Consider the following 11050-nt stretch of genomic DNA (forward strand, 5'->3'; position numbering starts at 1 on the left):
AAAAAACAAAGCTAACATAGTAAAAAAACTGTTTTCCTTTTTTCATATTTTGCCTTGTTGTAGACATTAAAATAGAATCTTTTTACAATTCACGTATCGTAGTCTAACGCATATTTTTAGTTGTACTAAATTATTGCAGTTCTATTTCTTGTAATTACATTCGTTCCCTATCCACTCGTCTCTATGCTAAGATATGTAGAAATAAAGAATGAAATAGGAAAATAAGATTAGGTATTTAGCATTCCAAGCATTTAAGGTAAAGGGATTTCAATGATTTCATTACGCTCATGATATTTGTTTAAAAAAAATATTTTGTGAATATATGACTTTACTGTAAAAAATTCCTAATCAAATTACGGTAGAAAGTACGATATCAGTACTTTTACCGTACAGTACATTTGTTTGATTAGAAGAGTCTTCCTAAGTTTGGTTACCTTACTGTTTTTTTTTTTTACCGTTTTGCGTATTTCGCTTTATCTCAACTTCTTAAGCGAATCAAAAAAAATTTGCTCCTATTTTATAAAATTTGTTTATCCAAAGAAAATCCCATGAAAAAAACTAAGTTTTAGGCAAGTATTTATTTTTTTATTATTTTATTTAACAGTGGTACAAAACATTTTGAATTGTAAGGTTAAGGTAATATTTGCATCATTTTAAAGAATGTACTATTACATGGCAAAATACAAAATTTGAGCGAAATCGGTCGAATAGTTCCTGAGAAATTGATTTTCAAAAAGGACTTTTCAGGAATTATTGGATAAATTTTGTTTAAATTATTTATTTTGCCATATAAAATGACATTTTTTAGAATTGGGTGAAAAATTGTATACCTTACAATTCAAAATTTTTTGACGATTCATAAATAAAGTAATAAGTTTATTTAAGAATGGTCATGGAAGAATGGAATGGAAATAAAATAATAACAATTATTTATTATTTTATTTAATAATTGTAAAAAAAGAATTTATTTCTAATAAAGTGCACAAATTTTTACATCATTTTAAAGAATGTAGTTTGTAAGGCAAAATTTAAAATTTGAATAAAATCGGTCAGAAAGTTCTAAGAAATCGTATTTTAAATGTTCGATTTTTTTAAATCCGTCGAGAAAAAGATTTATGTTTATAAATAAAAATTAAGTTACTGAGTCTGCTTTTATAACTTAAAATATCATCTACACTATTTATTTAGTATAGTTGAGGTAAATGTTTTTTAAATCATTTAGATAGAATCCTAGTACGTGAAAATTCAATCATTAGATCAAAAATTATTCAAAATGATCTTTTTTTTCTGCACTATACATTTATTTGAAAGGTAAAATCGCTAAAAATGAACTTCTAATGATCTGTGAAGAAATTAAAATTGCATTTGTCTCAAATGTTCTAAAGTTGTTGTAATTACAGAAATTGCAAATTATAATTGGGTACTTGCAACCAATTACATGGTTGTGTCACGTGGTCGTGCATGTCATTTTAACATTACAGTTTTGATGCATGGATGAAAAAATTTTATAACTGCATAAATTTTAAATTAATAAATTCTACAAAGGATTTGAAAAATATGGCTTCAATTCCATGTATTAAAAATTACTTTTTATATGGTCACTAAAAAAATATGTTTACGTATGGGCTTTTATATTTACCACACATAAAATACATGTGAGTTGAAAGAAATAACTGAACATTCCTTTACTGCACAAAAAGAAGGAAAAAACGAAAAAGTCTTTTCTGCCCGAATGGTCGATTACATGAAATGGCAAAAGTTGAAGATTCAATTCCCGTTTCTGATATTGCCAGCTTAAATTCTAAATGACCGCTGCTATTGTAACTTTTTGCTGAACATCTACGTAGTTTCTGAAAGGCGTAAATAGGAAATTCTTTAAGGAATTTGCTTCAGTTGAATTTCGTTTTAAAAAAAATAAAGTATATAGGCAAAAATATATTTTATAGGTGTGTTTTAACGTTTTGTCCCTTCCGAATTCAGATCATGAAAGGGAAATTTTGAATTATTTTATGTTTTGAGTCTAAATGAAATTGTATATGGGTAGCGTCAAATTGTATAAACTTGTAGTTGATCTGAAATAATTTAAATTGGACAAATAACAGTTTAAAGGATTTATTTTTAATGGTTTAGAAGTCTACATAAGCAAAATAATGTGCCCTAATTATATAATTTACTGTTCATATTAATTACTGATAAAGATTATGCGTATACAAAACTTCAAATTCGGTGTTAAAGATTTATTAAATATATTTTCTTCCTATGTTTAAGAAATTAAATGATACCTTAAACTATATCTAACCTAAAATGAAAAGAAATGTAAACGATTATGCCATGCTATGATAGATCTAGCATATTTTCTAGTTAATTCTTTTATTTCTTAAATATTCCAATTTTGATCTTACTATTTCTGAATAATATAACAGCTAACTTTTTTTAATGCAACACGCGCCAACTACTCAAACTCAAATCAACTACTCAGACTCATCTTCTGTAACTGCTTACACATTACCTTATGCATACGACGCTTAGCATCTTAAAGTCAGAAGCCTATCATTCTGGTGCACTTGATAAACTGTAAGTCAAGAGTTAACATACAATGTATAGTGCTCAAAAAAAAAAAAGACTGACCATCCTGAATAACTTTTGATCTCAATATCGGATTTTTGTGTTCTAGGACTCAATCTTAATAGCTCGAGACGGTGACCTCAAATAAGCTAATTAATAAGTGCAGACGATATTTTAAGTTATGAAATCAAGCGTTAAAACACACTTTCTCTGAATGAACATACATTTTGTTCGACTGATTTGCACTTCTGACCGCAAATATATAGGGGATAGCCGCAATCTAAGAAATATGGTCCCTATAGTTTGGTCAGGAGAACGTTATAAAGTTTGGAAAATTGAATGTTAAATTTACTTTTTAATTTTCAACTGATTAAATACTCAGACAAGTATTTGAGCTTCGTGTCTGACGATAAGTCAAATTTTAATTGCTTCCAAACTGCTGTGAGCAAAAGTTATTGTCATAGTGCAAACGAAATAGTGTCTTCAATCAAAATTTTAACGAATTTTTCGACTTTTGAGCTTGTATGTGATGCTAGCAGTCGATACATGTTTCAATCGCCATCTGGCGGCTACAATTAGAATTTATCGACATTTTGTCTATAAGAATTTATTGCATCTAAATTTCCCCCTCTTTTTTTGTAAGTAGTGTGCTCAAATTTAAAATCAACTCTCTACTTCTTGAAAATAAAAGTTTCAATCGTTCAAACAGAATTTACACACACACACACACACACACACACACACACACGCACACACACACACACACACACACACACACACACACACACACACACACACACACACACNTATATATATATATAGCAGGCACTGAACTATCTCTCTTCACTTCGGAAGATGCCGGAAGTGTTGCTCATTTAACGCTACCCACTAGGCACCTTTGAACCTCAGTCACGGAGACGAGCAACATTACCCACGCCACACCAACACAGATGCCCGTTCATAGGGTAGGCCACATTCACACATCACACAACAGAGAACAACACACAGAGTGGGAAACACCCATGCCCTGAGCGGGATCCGAACCCTCAGCCACTGGCTTCACAGTCAGGCACGCCAACCGCTTGTCCACCTGGCCGGCACAGAATTTATATCGCGAAGTAAATTCCACGTCAAAAAAAAATTTAACCCTTTTCTGAATAGTAAGAGTGCTGAAATTTCAGTTGAAGCGTTTTGGTGCTAGTGTAAGTCTCATTCGGTATCTAAGTGTCATTATAAGCAATATTTTCATCACTAACCGACTGTGCGATTATTTTTGACGTAAACAAACCTAAAAATAAAATATTTAAATTTAAAAAGAACTAAAACTACGTTTTTTAAATGGATGAAAAAGGAGAAAATATATTTTAATTTTGTCTAGCCTAAACGAAAAACCAAAGATTTTTTTTACCAATTAAAAGCAGCCCACACCTCGCCTTGTGAAAATGAAGTCCCCAACGGTTTTCATTTAAAGTTTGACAAACATAACTTACTTTCCCCTTATTAATTCACTTTAACAATGCAGTTTTATATTTATCTTATTTTTCATAGATAAAAAGTGAATTACTACTTTCGCAATTAAAGATCAAAGAAAAAGCTTTTTGTCAAAATTAGCTAGAGGTTTGTAGTAACACCTACTGCATGCCTGAATTTTGTGCGTAATGGCTTTAAATGCACTAAATGGTTTCTCTAAAAGCACTTTTACTAGTTTAATTTTTTCCCAAGGTTAGTTAGAAAATGCAAATATTTGTACTTAGAGAATAGCATACGTTTTAATGAATAGAATAGTATTTGGTTACAGATCTATATTCCAAAAAGTAATTTAAATATTTATAGAAACTCAAAATTCATTAGTTTCCGTTCCTTTTATTACTTTAACAGAAAACGGAAACTATAGTTAAATTAAATTACTGAACCTTACAAATGCTGTAAAATGTCTAAAAGGGAAAATTTAAAATGCAGAGCTTTTTACATTTTAAATGAACTTCTTTCGCAAACATTTCAATTTGAAATTATATACGTCTAATAATTTCGTTTTAAAAAGATGAATTTTTTAATTTAACGTTACTTCATATTTATTTCATGACATACTTACAAATAATATAAGTTCGAAAAAAAGTATGACAGAAAAAATATCAAATAAGTGCTTCTGCATCTAAGAGAATTTTAAAAGAATTTCAAAATGTTATATATTTTGAATAAAATTGTAAATTACTAAAGGCATTTTTCTAATGCGTTCTCTAAAAATGCTAAAAAAAAATCGGTTTAAAGGAAAATAAGCTAATTTTAACTAAACTGTTTAATCCATCAGTTTTTATGGCAATTATTATCAATTAGTTATGATTTTATTTTCATCATACATTAGTATTTATTTTTTTTTAAAAATTAAATATATCGTGTGCTTTTTTTGGAAATTTAGTTTATTTTATAGAAAAATGCTGCAAATAAAGTAAGGTATTGAAAATATATTTAAAAGCGGTAATATATCAATATATAGGATTAAGTTATTCAGGTCGATTTATGGCCCTATTGTGTAAAATTTTAAACGTATACCTAAATAAAATACACTAAAAGTGTTAAATAGATCATAAATATTTATTCACATTTCAGTGAGAGATTTTCATTGCTTTCGGTTCATGGTTTCATGATTTTGAATTTTAATTTTTCTTAGATAAGTGTTCTGGAGAAACTGAGTTGTTAATCTCGGGAATTACATTAAAAAAATTACCTAAAAATTAAGCAATTTGATAGAAAATTAATTTAAAAATCTAGGGTGCGGAAAGTCAGAACCGAAACTCAACCGTGAAGAAAGTATAAAGTGAAAAAGATTTCATCAATAACACTTGAATCATTATACACTAGTTGTCAAGTTAACTATACACAAGTTCAATAACACAAGTTTCAAGAATAAAAATACTCGTTATTTCTGCCTCAACTCACATCTGAACTTTGTAACAGTAACTCGTCTTATTGCAGTTTATCGAAACGACTAGATTTTATCGACTGTTATTATTATTTTGCAGTTACAGTTTATAAAAAAAATGAATTTTTGTCACACAATTATAAAAATCCTTATTCAAAGATTTTTTATCATTCAGTCATATTACATTTTTCATAATTGTTTTTAATACTGAACGAAACAATTGGATTTTAAGGTTTAAAATCATTGTGTAATTTATGCAAAGTTCGAAGACAAAATGTAAATTTTGACCAGAATTTATCAAATAGTTTCAGAGTAGTACATTAAAAAATTCATATTTTTAAAAATTTTTCAGATAAGTAGATTATGCTCAAATATTAGATTTTGAAATACATATTTTGAAATAAACATATTATATACTTACATATACACATACTTACATATTTTGAAATAATGCAAAAGTTAGCATATCTAGAATTTAAAATTTTTGATACTTGTAATTTAAAAAAAATTATAAATATATAAATCAATATAATAATATGTTTAAAGAAATAAATTTTATAATTGTATACCATGTGACCATAGTTTCTAAATTACAACACATCCGATTTTATGAGTTTCTAGATTCTGTGGGCATCGGGAGAAGGAATGTTGATGTGCTCATTCAAATAAAGTAAGTTTTTCTTCTGATTTAGTACTTTACAATGTCGTTCAATATATTAAATATCATTATTATTTTTAAAGTTAAGCCCCTTTATCAATAAGGTTGTATCTTAGTATAAAATCTTATTTCGAGTTATTTCTATTTTTTTCAAACAAGTTTTTTAAATCTATTTCATTTTTAATGCATTCTTTGTCATTTCAAATAAAAACATATTAAACAAATCAAATTTATAATCAGGGCTTTCATAACAATCGACTAAACCGTTTCAAAAATTGTTTGTCAAGTAAGTAAGGAGGCTGCTGAAATAATTATGTGAGATCTATTTTTTCCCCCATTTATTTCACAATAATAATATATCGATTCATGATTATTAATACTCTCAATTTCCAAACAATTAGTATATCTGATGCCACTTGAGACAATAGTTTTTCCACAATATTAGGTTTGTGCTTTGAAAACAATAATTTTCACTATATATCCAATTTTCACTAATTTCCACAATATTTTCACTATAACCATGAAACATTTGGGAATTTTCTATTGTGTTCTGAAATTACTAAAAAATAAAATTTTAATAACAAAAAAAAACACCTTTTATAATTTTTTTTTTAAATTCAGGGAAAGGTACTTCTCCTAATTTTTTGATTCCACATTACATATAAAGAATACTTAAAATATTAAAATAAGTTTTTACGAAATTTCAAGCACTATTCTATAATTAGATTTTTCAAACTTATTTAAAAGTTGAATTTTCAAAAAAAAAAAGGAAGGAAATATCAGAATTTGATAAAAAAAAATTAAAATAAAAGGAGAATATATGATAATAAATTTTTGGTTGTTGAAATTGCTCAACAACTAAACTAAAGCTATTTCAGTATTCCTTCTATTGCATTTCAGTAATCATTATTTGGTTGAAGCATTAATGAGATTTTTCAGATTTCTTCATTAAAAAAAGTTTTCCTCGTTAGTATTGGAATTGCTTCAATTATGATACTCTTCAGGTACAAATAACGCTAGATTTAATCGGTTGTTCTTTTTCGAATAAAAGAGTTAGAAAACAATGCATTTCCTCTTATCATCTAATATCGGTTTGTGTTGATGTTGCTAGGCTATTATTTCTTTATTAATTAATACGATAAATGTTTTAAAATATATGTAAACACAATTGTTTAGAGAAACAATATTAATTAAGTGTAGTGTCCCTCTGGCTTAAAGTAAAAATATGCTCTGGTAATTTTTTCAATTATAAAAAAGAGTTTTAATAGTTACTAAAAAGTTATCTAGATTATCGGAATTATGGCACTGTTTGTTAAAATTGCTTTGAAACTTCTAAATACTACTTGTTTCGCTCCATGTTGAATTAATGTGACTTATATATGCTTATAAATGTTTATAATGCTTATGCCTATAAACGTACTTTAGCTATTTGACGCAGATATGAAACTGGTGTCCTTTTTGTATATTTTTTCGGATGCTCCAATCACAAGCAAAAATATGTAATGGTATTTTTTATTTATAAGAAACAGTAAAATTAATGGTTACTAGAAAAATATGTTATACTATCGGAATTGTGCTAAAATACAAAATCCAAGAAAAGTAGTAAGATATTTTTTTTTAAAATTCATATTCAAAAATTTATCCATAATTGATTTCGTAGAGTAAAGAAATTTCAATAATGAATTACACTTTCTCTTAGATCTAAACAACTGTAAATAAATGCAAATCTAGAAACTAAAGAATTAATGATTGGAAGCGAGTCGCCGTCAGTCCATATTTGCCAAGAAACACAATCTACGCCTATTTATCCTTATTACATAACCCTAAATTATTAAAATTCTAAATACAATATACTTCACTTATTTTGACCTAAATTAAAACATTTTAATGAAAAAGTAAGAAAAATATGTTTAATGCGTCAAAGGGTCAACCAAGCTACAATACTCAAATTATTTTTCAAACTTTTCAGCATAATTTTTATGATCAGTATGGAATCAGTTTCAGTCGTACTAATCAAAACGACTAACTAAGCACTATGCATTACAATACAAAATTATCCTTCTTTCCATAATTGTTGTTTAAAAAAATTATTAAATTTTAGTTGTGGGAAAAAAAACAAAGAAATATTTTTCGCATTTCATTTACGCATTTTGAATACAATATTATTCTTTAGAACTGTAAAATATATCAAAAAACAATTTATACCGTAGAACAATTTCATATTTATCATAAAATACTAAAACGCGTCGAAACCAAAAGAAGTTTGAATTTTTAGCCTCAAATAAAAAAATATTATGTGGGTTTTCAGCGGACAAAATCGAAACCTGAAAACAATAAATTTAATAATCGGATTAAAAAAATCATATTTTTAATTTTTCCTTTCTTGACAATGTTTTAGTTTTGCATTTTCCTATTTAAAGTCATTTAGTTTAGGAAGTTATAAATTTTTTTTAATTAAAGCATATTTCCGTCATCATTAAATTAAATAACTAAAGATATAAATGATTATTTAAAATTATTATTTACAGGGATTTTTCTTTGAAAAAATAAGTTTTATAATAGAAAACTAAAACTTTGATTCGTTTTAATACATTGATCAAAACAATTAAAAGATATTGAGGTTGCGGGTTAATCTAGCACCTGGACAGATGTCGTAAGCAATATAAGATAAAAATTAAATTTGTTTGGGAGGGAAAAAAATGCGTTTTATTGAGCATTAGGGTACAAAAGGAAGGGGAAAAACACAATTTGTGCATATGAGAAAAAACAAATGAAAAGGCGTTTCCTTAAAACAAAATCGTTTTTAGTTGGGTTTTTTGGTTTCCCGGACGGCCAGCACAGCTGAACACCTTTGAGGCATCGAGTCAATGAGGTTATTGATGAGGGGCTGGGGTATTCTGTCCCAGCCCTCCAGAAGAGCTCTTTCCAGCTCTCGGAGAGTTCGTGGGGGTGGTAGGCGTCCTCCAATTCGTCTGCCTAGAATGTTTCAAACATGATCGATTAGTTTCATGTCCAGAGAACACGCTGGCCAATCTAGTTTTATGATTCCTCCCCTCCCAAAAGGAAATTATTCACCAAGTTAGTACGATGTGGCCTGCAATTGTCGTCCATTAACATGAAGTCATCTCCAATTGCTGCAGAGTAAGAGACTGCAAGTCTCAGAATCTCATCCTTAAATCGGCAACTGGTCAGAACTCCATTTCGAAAGATATGAATATCGGTGCGCCCATCAATGGAAATGCCGTCATAGACCATCACTCCCCCACCTCCAAATCTTACACTTTCGTGCATCAAGGCAGGATTTTTTCTAGTACTACGTTTTTCCAAATGAAAATACGCTTATTATCAGGATGAACAGAAAAACGGGACTCGTCAGAGAAAAGAATATTGCGCCATTCATTTCTCCTCCATTTCATATGTTCTCTTGCCCATTCCCTGCAGGAGTGACGATTTCTTGCTGTTAACGTGACACAACATTGATGGGCGAGCATGCAGACCTACAGAGTGAAGGCGGTTTCGGACAGTTTGTGTCGAAACTGTGGTGCCAGTATCCAAGCGAAGGTGTTGCTTAAGAAGAGTGGCATTCATATTTCGGTGTATCCGTGCCTTTAGCGTTAAACACCGCTCTTCACTGAGCGTTGTTGCACGTCTACGCCCTGATCTTCGCCCTGATCTTCGGCCAGCATTTCCAGTCTCCAAAAGACTTTCCAGATCCTGGAAATCGCACTTTGTGAAACTCCAATGGCTTCTGCTACTTCGGCTTGTGTTTGGCCTACCTCTAATTGGCCAGCAACTCTCCAAGCTTCAGATTCGGTTAAATGACTTCATTGAGACTCATCGAAACAATGCGCTTAATGAATGGCGATCATTCTTTTCCGCTTTGTCTAACAATAAGTTGATGGTCAAATCAAATTCGCCACCATTGAAGCTTTGCCTTCGACGTCAAACTCAAAATTTGCATACTGTGAAGTTTAAAAATAAAATGAATTTGCATTTGTGACTCTCTTCTTCTATTTTATTCACAAAAAAATTGCTTATACTACGAGTATTATTTCATAAAAGACTTACAATATGCTTTAATTGCTTTGAGTAGTGTAGTTTCATGAAGAGGGTAAAATACACGAAAAGTTTAATCAACATTAAAAAGCTAACACTTTCTAATATTCAAATGTTCTCTTAAATAAACAAGCAGAATCGTATGACATGGATATTCTCAAAAAACTGAAACTCAACAATATATCTAATGAGAAAACTTCATTAGCTTCACCAATTAATGAGTTAGAAAAAGTCGTAAAGCTGCGAGCTCTCGGAACAAGGTGGTTATTCTCGAGAACTGACAGAAAAGCGAATTTAAAAACTTCTCTTCCTCTTTAATTTTCTTACATGTGCTAATCTTGAAATATATACTAATTGGGTATAATATGAAAAAAAACACAACTACTTCGATTTAGTAGGAACAACATATGACGCAATGCTAAACGAATGGAATTTAGTTGCTGTTTATTTAGTTATTGTAATTAGTAGTTGTTGTTATTTGTTTTATTTGTTGTTGTCTATTTAGTTGTATTTAGTTTCAATAACTTTTCTTTATAATGCAATAAAATCTGGCGAGCAGCTATTTAAACGATCTAACACTTCGTTTGTTTATTTGTGGCTTGAAGTTAGGCTCGCAGAAAATGCCGTTCATGGGTTAAATTTAGTAGGAACAACACAACCTGTGACGTAGGCTATATTATACCCAATTACGAAGATTTTACGTGAGGTAACCTTGAAAGTCTTAGCCTGCATTCAAACAGGTTTATTGCTCATCCATTAGCACTCGTCATAAGTGATGTCATAATTCAATAGCAATTTTTTTTTCTTCGTTTATATATTAATTTTCTACCAAAAATGTGTTTACTCTGATA

This window comes from Parasteatoda tepidariorum, chromosome 2 (genome assembly GCF_043381705.1).
Source record: "Parasteatoda tepidariorum isolate YZ-2023 chromosome 2, CAS_Ptep_4.0, whole genome shotgun sequence".
Classification (NCBI taxonomy): domain Eukaryota; kingdom Metazoa; phylum Arthropoda; class Arachnida; order Araneae; family Theridiidae; genus Parasteatoda; species Parasteatoda tepidariorum.